This window comes from Lipotes vexillifer, unplaced genomic scaffold, assembly GCF_000442215.2.
Source record: "Lipotes vexillifer unplaced genomic scaffold, Lipotes_vexillifer_v1.1 scaffold664, whole genome shotgun sequence".
NCBI classification, from domain to species: Eukaryota; Metazoa; Chordata; class Mammalia; order Artiodactyla; family Lipotidae; genus Lipotes; species Lipotes vexillifer.
Window position 1 is genome coordinate 1,716,390 of NW_006782421.1, and position 13,866 is coordinate 1,730,255.

Below are 13,866 nucleotides of genomic sequence, written 5' to 3' on the forward strand. Positions count from 1 at the left end.
TTTTTTTTTTTTTTTTTTTTTTAATTTTCCTTGCTTCTCTGCTGCTCTCTGCCCAGTGTCCTTATTTGTATGAAAACGTTCCCGGTTCCTTTGTCTCGAGTCTTTCCCCAGTCCTCACCATTTACCGGTGGGCATATGGAATCCCTTGGACACCTTCAGATTTCCTTTTTGGAAACTTCTTGCCTCATTGCTTTGTAATTATGTTGTGTTACACATCCCTGATGCTTTATTAGTTCCTGACATACTTGATAAAAGAGAGGTAGTTTATTATGGCTTCTTGTGAACTGTTGTCCAAGATAAGCAGAGGGAAACACTTGATGGGTAAAAATTCACATAATAATGTGGACTGATTTTTTTTTTTTTTTTTTGTCATGTAAGCTCCATGTAATCTAAAGAAAGTAAAAGTGTTTTATTTAGGGAAACTTTCTGCTGGTATTTATCTCTAAGAATTAAAAACTGCCACTGCCTTGTGGCCGCCCTCTAATTTCAGAAGTACCATTGTACCGTGTTTGCCGTTGTGTCCTGCGGTTTCTAACTAAACTTTAATATCCTCCTTTCATTCGGAGACAGTTCTCACCCCCATTCCAACATTGATTGAAATCAAAGCCAAACCAGAACATTAAATATGAAACACTTTTTCCCTAACTTTACCCACAGGAGCTTTGTAATCACGTCATGGCTAAAACAAACAGACTAAAGAAAGCGCTGGATTCTGAAATGAGAGTGTTTACTAAAGGATTTGGGGCAACTTCATAACTTCCTTCTGTGAACCATGACCAACAGTAGTGTTTTCTTGGTTGATAAGAATCACGTTCCTTTCCATCAGTGCTAGAGTTTTCCTGTGCCCCCTACCTGCTGCATAGTGTACATGAGGTGGCCGAAGCCTGTTTTCATAATTTCACGTAGATTTAACTGTAGACTCCGTCACTCACCTGGGCGGGGGGAAATGTCCCTTGACCTTTTGTCTTTTTTCAGCCTCCACAGCAGTATGATTTCTGCCACGAGTCTTCTGTGCACTTGAGGCCTGGATCAGAGCCCTTCTGTAGGCTTCCCACACTGGGAAGGCTTGACTTTACCTACTTCCTGATATTGAAATCACCTCTTTGTGACTCTGTTTTCCAAACTAGACTCAAAGCTCTTGGAGAGACCTGAGCCTTATTGCTCTTTCCCATCATCAGGGCCCAGTGCCCCACGTGGGATGTAGCTTTTGCTCAGTAAGTCTTTGTTGACCAGAATTTAACTAAACTGAATGCTTCTTGTCTACTGCCTCTGTTTCTTTACTGCCTGCTTTCCTGCTACCCACTATATTTTAAATTTTAATTAAAAAGAAAATTTTATTGAAGCATAGTTGATTTACAATGTTGTGTTGGTTTCTGGTGTACAGCACAGTGACTCAGTTATAAATGTAATACTCTTTTTCATATTTTTCATTAAGGCTTATCACAGGATATTGAATGTAGTTCCCTGTGCTCTACAGTAGGACCGTGTTGTTCATCCATCCTCTAGATAATAGTTTGCATCTGTTAACCCCACACTCCCAATCCACCCCTCCTCCCACACCCTTGGCAACCACCAGTCTGTCCTCTATGTGACTCTGTTTCTGTTTCGTAGATAAGTTCATTTGTGTCATATTTTAGATTTCACATGAGTGATATCATATTAACCCCTATATTTGATATCTCTTTTTACCACCACCCAAACCAGGACCTGTGTGTGACAGTGACCCTCCAGTCCCTCCAGTCCCTGATAGACTTGCCTCGGTCAGCTTCTTCCTGATTCTTTGTGAGAGTGACGCTGTTGAAAACTTCCTTTTTGAAACGCTCCCGCCTTACAGATTTCAGGGGTTCAGGCTCTGTTTGCTTCTCTCCGAGGCCAGTCTCTGCTCTTCTAGCCACTCTAGCACACCACCTTTCTTGAACTTGCTTTCAGGATTTTCACCATCTCTTCTCAGAAGAGGTGACAGACACCTCTTCCTTTACATGTTGTTTTTCTTAACTAGACCCTGTGCTCCTTAAGGGCAGACACCGTCCTTGAACCTTCCTGCCTGGGGAGGATGCTGCTGGTTTCCAGCGTCTCTTGTAGGCAGATGTCTGCAAAGAATTGTGCTTGATTAAACCCCAAGTCCTTCCATGCCTTCCTGGCTTTTTACTGGCCGCTTCACGGGTATTTGTGGAAGGAGTGGCCCAGTGGGCAAACATGCAGCTTTATTTTGAAAGATTGATATAGATTATGAAGTTTACGAACACCGGGGAGATAGACACGGTTCTTGGCTTTACCCCGACCTTCAGCTCGTAACCAAGTGGCTTGTTTCCTGAACAAATATGTGCTGAAGATGTTGACTCTTCGCGAGGCTGCTAGGATATCAGAGCTTTCACTTAAGGATGAAATTGTAGTCTAGGATTAAACAAGAGAAGAATCGAGGTGGAGAGAGTCATGACCTCATTACCCACCTGCCCAGCCTCCCGCCCCGCCCAGAAAAAAAGCTTCCAGAGGGCACAGTTTGGAAACGACTGCAGTAGCGTCTTCCTGAACTCAGTCTCCTCTGATTCTGTTATTCTCAGAGACTCAGTGAGGTTTACTGCCTTTTAAGAAGGTGAATGCTAAAGTTTACTTCCCTGAGCTCTTTGACCCTTGAGGATGCCAAGTGTTTGTTTTCTGGGTGGTTTAATACTTGTGTGGGAACGTATGTTATATCACCACTAAAGACTGAGAAAGTACTTTACATAATCAAGTGTTCTACAAATAGGATCGTTGTTACAGTTTTGATTGCAAATACTAGCTAATGTATAAAGCAGGACATAGGAAAATAAAAAAAGCCGATGATTTTAATTTGGGACTTCCGATTACACTTCTGTATTAAGCCCTTTAAGAGTTCTGACTTTATTAAACTCATGAGCAAATGAGTCTGAACAAATGCCCCCAATATTTTTGAACTACACCATTTCCATTTCACCAGCAATTTAGGTTTGAAATAACTTTTTCTTTTTTTTTAAACCGACAGTCACCCATAATCTTTGTGGGCCCTTATTTTTCCCTGTGGAAGTGTGAACAGAACCCTAACTCAACGAGTTTGTTAATTGCTCGCTGCTGCTTTGGACTTAAAGCTGTCCTCAGTGTTCACCGGTGATGCAGGTATATTTTATAGACACAGATGTGCTGTTCCGTGGAGCTGTTACAGCCTGCTCTTGTTCATCTCCCTTAGGTGAAATCTGAAGTTAATTTTTTTTTTTAATACGTAAAGGCATACATTTATTTATTTATTTATTATTTTTGGCTGCGTTGTGTCTTCGTTGCTGTGCGGGCTTTCTCTAGTTGCGGCGAGCGGGGGCTACTCTTCCTTGTAGTGCGCGGGCTTCTTATTGCGCTGGCTTCTCTTGTTGCGGAGCACGGGCTCTAGTCAGGCGGGCTTCAGTAGTTGTGGCTCGTGGGCTCAGTAGTTGTGGCTAATGGGCTCTAGAGCGCAGGCTCAGTAGTTGTGGTGCATGGGCTTAGTTGCTCCGCGGCATGTGGGATCTTCCCAGAACAGGGATCGAACATGTGTCCCCTGCGTTGGCAGGTGGATCTTTAACCACTGTGCCACCGGGGAAGTCCCTGAAGTTGATTTTTGTACGAAGCTTTACCTGGACACTGTAGACTTAACCTTCTCTTAGTAACCTGGGTTCCATTTGAGAAGCACAGTGTTGCTGTTTTCTTAAACACACACGTACCCATCCAAGTACAATTTTCATTTATTGAATTATTTACTTTCTAGATACTGCCTTGGTTTATATGTGTGTATATATAAGTTTCCTAGGGCTGCCATAACAAAGTACCACAAACTGGGTGGCTTAAACAGAAGTCCTGGAGGCTGGAAGTCCAAAATCAAGGCATCAGCAGGGTTGGTTCCCTCTGTGGCTGAGAGGGGGAATCTATTCTGTGACCCTCCCCTGGTCTGAGGGTTTGCTGGCGATCAGGCACTTCTTGGCTTGTGGAAGTATCACCTGACTTCCGCCTTCCTCTTCCCAGAGCATCCTTCCTGGGTGCCCGAATTTCCCCTTTCTATAAGGACACCAGTCATATTGGATTGGGGCTCACCCTGCGTCAGTATGATCTTAACTAACTATATCTGCAACAACCCTATTTCCAAATAATTTCAGGTTCTAAAGTACTGGGGATTGGGGCTTCAGCATGAATTGCGGGGTATAGGAGGACGCAGTTCAAGCCATGACAGTATGGCTGATGCCTGAAATGATGAGATGAGAAACATTGTCATTTGGCAATTCTGGGTAAGAGAGATGGGTAGAAATGACAATAAATTCCACTGAGTGCTTCAGAGACTTGAAAGACAGCTGTTGCAAGATCATAAATTCTATCCTATGGAATTGTCTGATTATCCTTGACATAGTAGGTATAAAAGAAAGTTATTTTACACGTCTCTGCTCCGGTTTCTCTGATTAACTCTTCGTCGATATAGTGACATAATTTCTTCAGGGCCTTTGACCAATGGAGGGAGAAAAAGACCTTGACCACATTTAACTTGTTTTTCAGCCTTTTATTATGTATGTTTCCAAGTATCTGCAAAAGTAGAGGGAATGAAGACCGTATACCCATCTCATAGCTTCAGTAATTGTTGGCTTTTGCCCATCTTGTTTCATTTATCCTTTTTTTTTTTTTTCTTGCTGGAGTCTGTTACAGGAAATTGAAGACATCCTATTTTTTAAAGGTAAATGAAGGAGGTTACAATTTGTGACTATTAAAATCAAGAAAGAGAAAGGTAAAACTGCTCCATAATATAAAATATACCCTGGTTTCTGCATTATAACTGAAGTAGAAAAAAAATGGGAGGTAAAGGGAGGAGGAGGGACAGAGAAGGTGTGAGAGACACCCCTTCCTTTACATGTTGTTTTTCTTAACTAGACCCTGTGCTCCTTAAGGGCAGACACCGTCCTTGAACCTTCCTGCCTGGGGAGTGGGGCTGGACGGGAGGTGCTTGATAAACATGTGCTGAGTAATTGAATAAGAGTGAAGTTCCCCCAAGGCCTTGCACAGACCCACTGAGAAAAACACATATTTGGCTATAGAGCCAGAGAAGAGGAGAGATCCCCCAGTTACTTTCCCTGACATTCAGTCCCAGTGCAGCATTTTCACAGCCCTACCGACAGATAGGTTTCTCCCTGCTGCATGCTTGTGCCCCAGGCGAGATGGGATTAGTTAGAAGCTAGAGGTTTTGTCTCCACTGTAGGAGATCATTCTTCATTTGCACTGAGAATTGAAGCATGATTCCTAGGTGTAATTACCACCTTCCATCCTCCCAGGATTCTGGAGCTGCAGCTGCTTTTGCCCGCCATTCTTGGAAAGATTCGGGGTGCTCTTAAAACAAGTGGCATGCGTTTTGCTGAAAGAGTACAGTCTCGGGTGTCCTTACAGCAGGCCTTGCTCTTGTAAGTGAGTTACCTCAGTGCAGAGGAGACAAGTCCTGTTCTGCTAAAATAAGGGGGTTCTAGACTGGAAGGGGAGAGAGAAGGCAAAGTCTGTGGTTCTAGAGCCCAGTTCAACCTTACCTCCTTGCAAGTCCCTTACAAACCCCCAGTTGAAGTCATTCCAGACTGAGAAATAAAAGACTTAAAAATACTGCAGTGAGAGTGAACCCCAATGTTAACTATGGACTTCGGGTGGTGATATGTCAATGTAGGGTCTGTTGAAACGAATGCCCCATTCTGGTGGAGGACGTTGACAACAGAGACAGCTGTTTGTGTGTGGGGACAGGGGGTCTGCATGGGAAAGCCCTGTTCCACTCAATTTTGCTATGAACCTAAAACTCTTAAAAAAACATTGTTAAAAAGTGTCGTAGAGAGGAGTCTGGTATTACGGACTTGATAAACCCTTGTGTAAAACGTGTGCAGTGTTTAAGCATCAAAACAAGGAAATCTGAAGGGCGTCCTGGGTTGTGGGTGTTCAGGTAGGGGCTCTTGTTGCCAGGGTAGGAAGGCTTTATGCCCTTAAGAAGTTACAAAGAAAGTTGGATTTTTAGATGATGTTAAAGTCGGCGCAAAAGCACTGCAGATTTGAGCTCAACCATCTCAAACCTTAGGGTTTCCCTTCAAACACTGTTGCATGATTTGTCCCCTACTTTAAGGGAGGCTTTTGGTTCCATAACGCAGATCAGCCGTTATACTACAGTTAAGGTAGTCAGATTTTATTACTGTGTGTTGATAGTTGGCATCAGAAAAGGCCATTTCATTTCAGTTCTGAGTTGAATATGGGAAGAAGTTGAAATAAGTAAAGGAAGGAAGACTGGCTGGGCCGCTCCCTGTCGGCACGTGCATGGCTGTCATCTGCATTCTTCCGTGACGCCGGGGCTGTGATGGGCCAGTAACCAGCGAAGCTTAGCTTTATTCTGTGGCTGCAGAGGGAGCTTCTATTCTGGAGACTCCTGTATAAAATCCTTTCTTCCTTCAGGCCCTCCAGGCCCCCTGCGCTCTCTCCTCTCATACCACCACCTCCTTTCCACGTCACCTGCAAAGGTGGGTGTCCACAGGACCCCCCCTTCCTGGAGTCCTCACTCACTGCCTTGCCTTCAGCTGTCAGCCAAGTGATGCCTCTCAGACCGTCGTCTGCGGTCGCCAGCTGTCCTTTGACCCCTAGCTTTGAAGTTCTCTTGCTGCCTGACACTGTATCTTGGTGACCCCCCAGGACGTCATGTGCAGCTTGTCGAAACCCGAGGCCACTGTTTAAACAACGGCACAGGGAAAAGTCTCTCCTCCTCCAGCTAGCGTAATTCTCGTGAGCAGCTGGCCCAGGCTGCGGGTCCCCACGTCCAGGTCGATTCTTTCTTGCCTCTTGGTCTCCGTTCACTTCCGCCACCTGCCGGTTCTCCCTTGGTCATTCAGGCTCCTTCAGCTGCAGGTGCAGACAGCTCGGGTCCAGCTGGCGTTAGCCATAAAAAGCATGTATGACACGCGCTTCTGTATCCAGGTGTATTAAATTAGATGGGCTGTATGAAGGTACAGGTGTATATGAAGGAAGTGAAAATGTTAAAGGGTGTTTGACAGATCACGGACCTGGAGGGCGAGTGCCACTCTGACACTGAGATCCGGTCTCTGTCTGTCTGTCTTCCCCGTTGGTCTTCTCTGCTCATTTGACCTCAGGGCTCTCGTCTTGGCTGTGGCATGGCAACACTCTTGGCCTAGATCCTCTGGCTAAGAATGTGGGGGCCACCTCTGGCTCCCCTTCCTTCACACCTCGGGTTCAGTTCCTCAGCTCGCTCTTCAAAGTACATCTCAGTTCCAGCCAGGGAGGAACGCAAACGAGGAAGCATCCGTGGGACTTGGTGACGTTAGAGAGAAAGTTGAGAGGACGTTAAAGGTGATTCTTCTGGGGAGGGGGAGAAGGGGGCTGCCTGGTCAGAAATAGGAATATTAGGGGTTTTGACAGGGTCTGTTTGGGAGAATGTGCACAAAGGCATAGGGGCAGAATCAGAGTGCTGGCTGAAGAATGGCATTCCTTCTACTATGTGATAAAGTACATTGATTTGATTTGTTTTCATACAACTTTAATGTGTATCACACGAGAAGACTGTTTTCATTGTTACAAATCTGAAACCAATAATTTTCTTTTAACATGCAAATATAATATAAGCTCAGTTTTTCATTACTTTCCCTGCAAAGCTGAAAGCAGCTCGCTCGCCTTAGAGATTTTCATTTCACTGCGTTCCGACGTGCCGTTACCTTCCATTAATCCCTTCCAGCTAAGCAAAATTTAATTAAAACCATCTCACATGATGGCAGCCATTTATGTATTTAAAAAGAGGAACTCGCAGAAGCTCAGCTACCCATCTTCTGCTCTGAATGAAGTCAAACTATTAAATTTAGTAGGTTCCTTTTTTGAATTCAGGATTCGTTACATAATGGCTTTTACCCCATTAATTTTGGACAACAAGGTTTTTATGCATCTGTTCCATGTTACGTGACTGTGAACTGAATTTGAAATGATATGGTCTCAAGACTTGAAGGTGAAAGGGAATTATTGTTTAAAAAGAAGTGGGAAATGACACATCAGTATGTATTTTCTTCCCCACCATGAGCATGGTGATCTTTGTGAAGTGTGAACAGGAATGATCCCATTTTGCGTGTAATGAAGTGACAAAGTATCTCAAGGATTTCGTAGGAAGGCCGGACTCACAGGGTGAATGAAGGTCCTCGTTTCCATCGCTGGTACTGATGCTGACTATTCGCTTGTGAGATGTGAGAGTCAAAGGAGCCCATCTCTAATCCTACACGATTGTGTGAGTCCTTGGCTCTGAAACTCAATTTTCCCCATGTCCCCAGTCTGATCTGGCATGGACTTTGTGTAGAATCTTATGAAATGGAAGTAAATACCTCCTTGGTTTTGGAGCTGTAGCTCCACTGTGAACACAAGAAAATCATAAATTCACATAAGCAAGACTCTGCAGCTGTGCCCCTTGTTTATAGCTTCATAAATGTCAGTCTCTCTAGTTTGACACATTACTTAAATTATATCGTGGTAAACTATACATAACATAAAATTTACCATTTTAACCATTTTTTTGTTTTGTGTATAGTTCAGTGGCATTTAGTGTAGGCACAAGGTTGTACAATCATCATCACTTACCATTTCCAAAATCCTTTATCATTCCAGACAAACTCTACCCACCCACGCCCCGCATAACCTCTGTTCTACTTTACATCTGTACGCGTTCTAGGGATCTCATACAAGTGGAATCATACGGTATTTGTTCTTTTGCGACTGGCCTCTTGCACTCTGCATAATGTTTTCCAGGTTCACCCACCTTGTAGCAGGTGTCAGAATTTCCGTTTTAAGGCTGAATGACGTTACATTGTATATAGAGCACGTTTTGTTGATCCATCCACCTCTTGAGGGACATTTCACTACTGCAGGAAGTCTGTTGTGTGAACACCAGGGCACAAAGCTCTGATTGAGATCCGCTTCCAGTTCTTTTGGTTTTACACCCAAAAGTGGAACTGTTGGATGGTAGGGTAGTTCTATGTTTAATTTCTTGAGAAATAGCTGTACTGTTGTCCACAGGGACTGTACCATTTTACATTCTTGCCAGCAGTGGACAAGGGTTCCAGTTTCGTCTCATCCTCACCGCACCTGGTGCTTCGTTTTCTTCTTTCTTTTAATAATAGCCTTTTCCTCGTAGGTGTGAAGTAGGTATGATCACCTTTTTTGTGTGTCATCGTGTTGGTGGCATTTTTAAGGAGGAATTTGCATTGATGAGCAAGAAGCACTTGAGTGCAGCTGATTCCTTGTTGTGTGGCATCAGTTCACCATATGCTTTTTTTCTTTTTAAGTAGAGCTCTGTGCATGAATGGAGGATGGAAGGCGTCCCTGGGCTTCGCATTTGCCCACGATCACTCTAGGAAACATTGTCCGGTATCACGGGCTCCCAGTTGCCCATCTGTGTGACGATGACGTTTGACACAGAGAGCACTCAGGGTCCACCCCGTGTGTGTGATGGGCCAAGACTCGTTAGAGCTGAGCCCGCTCTTATCAAATTCGTGGGTGGGGGAACAGAGTCAGAAGGGGGTGCTGTTTCTCTGAGTGGATTTCAGCCCACCCTCTACTGGTTTTTGTTCTTTTGAAACTAACAATCGTGATTGAGAACCGCTGTGAACATCAACAGGTCAGCGTCACCACACACACCTCTGTTTTTTTTGGGGGGGGGGGATTTTTTACGAATTCTCGAGCCAAACATAGGTGACTTTTTGTTCTGTATCTGAAACATACTTTTGACAGATGGCGAAAACTCGCCTTAATTTCCATTCATTTTACTTCCATAAGTAAGATGAGCGTGCAGTGTGGATCAGGAGAGTGGGTGTTCTCAATTTTAGAGCCAGGTAACACTGAGAATCGCTGTCTGTCCAGGCCTGTGGTCTTGATTATTTTTTGTCCTCCGTGTCATTTGCTTAGTGCCGTGTGTCATCCGTCACTGCCAGGCAGCAGAAGTGCATCACAGAGGATTAGAGGAAAGCCATTTTGTGCTTAGAAAATAATTGAATGAAGATTTACTTTGTGGCCTCAAGCTGCAGGATAGCTTCGTATTTTCAAACCTCTCATTTGGTTATATAAGCAGAGGTGACCCAAAGTCTTTGAAAATGAAAGCCCATTCAGAGTCGTAGAGGCCAGCCTGGGCTCGCTTCAGCAAGGGCTCCTTGATGGGCCAGGGGTCCAGCTCCAGGACACAGACCGTGGGGTAGGAAGAAGCTGCCAGGCCCTGTGTCTCTTCCTGCCTCCTGCCTGCCAAGGCCAAGCAGATACGTACGGCAAGCGTCCCGTGTGATCCACCGGACCCTCCATGCTCCCCATTCCCTTGCCCCACAGAACGTGGTGAGATGCAGACTTTCAGAATCCCGAACGATAGCACCTAACTGTTAGCCCAAGGAAGTCTGTGCTGACCTGGTGAACCCAGGGCATTCTCTTGTTCTATTCAGTGCTTTCCTCAGTCTTCAACTGCACTAGCAAGACGTCGCAAATGTTGGTGTTTTGTTGTCTTACCCACCTTAGTTTAGAACCTGAAACCAGAGGTCAAGGCCAGCTGTCAGGGATTTCGGAGTGTCTGGCCCTTGCTCCGTTTCCTGGGCAGCCGTTCCAGGCAGTGCTGCTTCTGCCTGGAGTCCGCTGCAGCCCAGCCCCTCTTCCCGGCCGCCCAGTCTCCCCGCAGCTGGGGCTGGAGTGAGCCGAGAGGGTCTCTGGCGCTCCCCCTCCTTAATCAGCCCCCATCCCCAGCGTGGGTGCTGGCACGTTCTTCATTAGGTCTGAATCTTGCGCCTTTGAACAGGCCTTGCAGGGTCTTTATCCCCTGATGACTCTCCTGGGGGAGCTGCTCTCTGGACCCTTCTCCCCCGTCTCCCGTTGGGGGAGTGAGTACAGGCACCTTAGACGTAAGGTGGGGCGAGAGGGGCCGCTGAGGCAGGTTGGGAAGAAGTGATTTTGGGGTGGGTGGGGTTTTTGCTGCCCTTTCGGATTATATTGTGCAGTGAGGGTGTGGTTCTTTTCAGGATAAAATTGGACATGCGATTTAAGGCGTACAGTCAATACACGGCCAGCTGGAGAGATGTAATTGCACTGACGGGTAAATGGGGATTGAAAGGACAGGTGCAAACAGCGAACTAGCCAAAGGGATCTGATAAATATGGATTTCCTTAAGTGTCCACCTGAATGAGATGGACAAAAAAGAGACGAAAGGCTCGAATGTTTGAATGATTAGGTAGGGAATCAGGATGCGCCTTTTCCCTTCAAAACACCACATCCATAACAAACTGTGATGAGGAAATAGGGCTCCCGTGGCCCTCTCCCTTTAGTGACTTATCATCCTAATCCCAGTGAGTGAAAGCTGACTCTGTCTGGGGAGAGCAAGCTGATGGGATTCATGTGAGCCGTCCGCGCTGCTTTATTATTCATCCTTAGGGAGTGGCGTGGAAAGCCCGCTGCTCTGCAGGCTGTTAGGAGTGAAGTGCTGCCCTTTGCAGTGTCTGGGCCCTGCCCAGGCTGCCAGGGGCTCTTTCCTCTGCTCCTTTACAGTATCCCCCTCGGGCCCCGGTGGTGCCCAGTGGGCAGCAGCCCGAGAGAGCCCCTTCCTCAGGTTATCTCTGCTTCTGAGAGGATGCTCCTATGAGATCTTGAGTGTTCACCTTCCTGTGGACGCTTCCCTCACTTGTCCAATTCTGCCTGCTCATGCCGAGCCTGCAATATTTTTATAAAACATGTACTTTTACAGTGACCTTGTATTATGACCACCTTAAAATAAAACTGTTTAAAAAGAAAACAGTCATGCTTTATCCTGCTTCCCTGACGTGCTTCACCCCCATCTTCATCCTCCAGGTTTCATATGTATACACCCGCATAGACACACACACACACACATACATATATTTATGTGTGTATATTTATTAAATATACTTAAAATTATGTTTTTATGGACCCATTTTCCTGGCACCCATGTGCAGAATCTTGGCATCGCCTTCAGCATCTTTTGCTCTCCTGTCCACCAGTGGACATGGTAGAGGGAAAGGGCTGTGGGGTCCAGCAAACCTTAGAGTCCTCGCTCCACTACATGGGGGAGGGTGACTGCACCTAAGACCCTTTTCTGTCTGCCCCGTTCATCTCTCCGTCCATCTGTCCTCTGCCACCATCTCTTCTGTCTGCAAACACTGTGCGCTTGTAACATGCTAGACGGCAGAGATCAGTACAGCGTTTTCCCTTCCATAAAATGTGGACGTCAGAGCATATTAAGTAGTGTTATGAGGACTCAGTGAGATCATGCAGGTGAAATGACCCATCAGAGTGACACAGAACAGGAGGCTCGACAAATGGTGTCTGTGGTCAGCTGGCAGGTCCCATCAGGTCTTCGATTTCCCGGATGTCTCTTACCTCCATCTCTTATAGACTGAATAGTGCTGGGTGACCGCTTTCATCCCCAGACTATACAGTGGGCTTCCACTGGCCCTTATGGCCTGATCTGTTCCAGTGGATTCTTGCCTCAGCACCATTGGCCCTTCAGAAGCACCGCTTTTGTCTGTTTTTCTGGCTCACACCTTTCGGGGCTGCCCATGCTGATCACAAATATCCTGAATGTCTTCCTGGCCCCTAAATGCGCCCTTAGTTTTAGGGTCTTGGCTCTGGGCAAACCTGCCAGCCTCTCCCACCCTCTCCTGGGCCTGACCCTCTTCAGCTGGCTTTATCTCCTGACATATGTGCAGGAAGGTGCGCTGCTGGTGTCACTTGTGGGAGTAGACGAGAGCTATAGGAGCCTGGGAATTTCTAGCCTGCCCTCTGCACTAAAGACTAAGGACTCACCCAGTATTTCTGAGGGAGTATTGATTTTTAGCGTGCTGTTCAGCCAAGAACAACAGAGTAGTGGATTATGCCCTTTGGAGCTGAACCGGAAGCTTTTAAGGAAAGGTGACCTCTGTCATTTATTTTTTTTTGCATCCTCCATGTTATACTTTTCATAAAAATCTTAGGTTACTTATTAATTTCTATAACTAATGATTCAGTTACTGACTCGTCTTCGGGAATACTTACCAAACCATGCTGAGTTTGGAAAACGCTTTGTGTCGTGGATTTGGTAGATTTGCGGGTCCCCTCCCAGCTAGTGCCGAGCAGGCATATACAAGAGGGGTGTGAGGGTGCACCCTAGCTTTTCTCCACTTCAGAGGGCTGTTTTCTGTAGGTTGGATTTGTGTCTTCAGGAGTTCTTGACGTCCAGAACTCTTCTAAGGAAGTTCTGCACCCACAGTTGGGGATATACACGTATTACTGATAATAAATTATTCCCTTACTAATAGGATCGAGTGTGTATCAATGTTTGCACACCTCTGCGTTGGTAGAGGAGAGCGCACAGTCATTTACGTGTTGCTTCCTGGTTTATGCCTTTGGCAGAACTGTCTTACGATCCCTAGCCCTAAGCCTCAACTTCAGAGAAGGGGGACTAAGGTTTAGGTCTCCCAGGGCCCTGTCCGTGCTGGCATTTTGTGGTTCTGTTATGTAGGAGTCCAGTCAGTACCAAATGTGGGGACTTCCCCGGTGGCGCGGTGGTTGAGAGTCCGCCTGCCAATGCAGGGGGGCACGGGTTCGAGCCCCGGTCCGGGAAGATCCCACGTGCCGCGGAGCAGCTAAGCCCGCGAGCCGCAACGACTGAAGCCCACGCGCCACAACTGCTGAGCCTGCGAGCCACAACTGCTGAAGCCCACACGCCACGCCATTGTGGAGCCCCGTGCTCCACAGTGAGAAGCCCACACACCACGATGAAGAGTAGCCCCTGTAGGGGGCTTCCCTGGTGGCGCAGTGGTTGAGAGTCCGCCTGCCGCTGCAGGGGACACGGGGTCGTGCCCCGGTCTGGGA

The 13,866-nt window shown here is 46.4% G+C and overlaps 1 protein-coding gene across 2 annotated transcripts in view; it reads left to right on the forward strand.

The window, feature by feature from the left end:
* The window catches only part of PRKCA (protein kinase C alpha), a 372,776-nt gene that overhangs the window by 142,214 nt on the left and 216,696 nt on the right, over positions 1 to 13,866 (forward strand). The gene's annotated exons all lie outside the window — the stretch shown is intronic.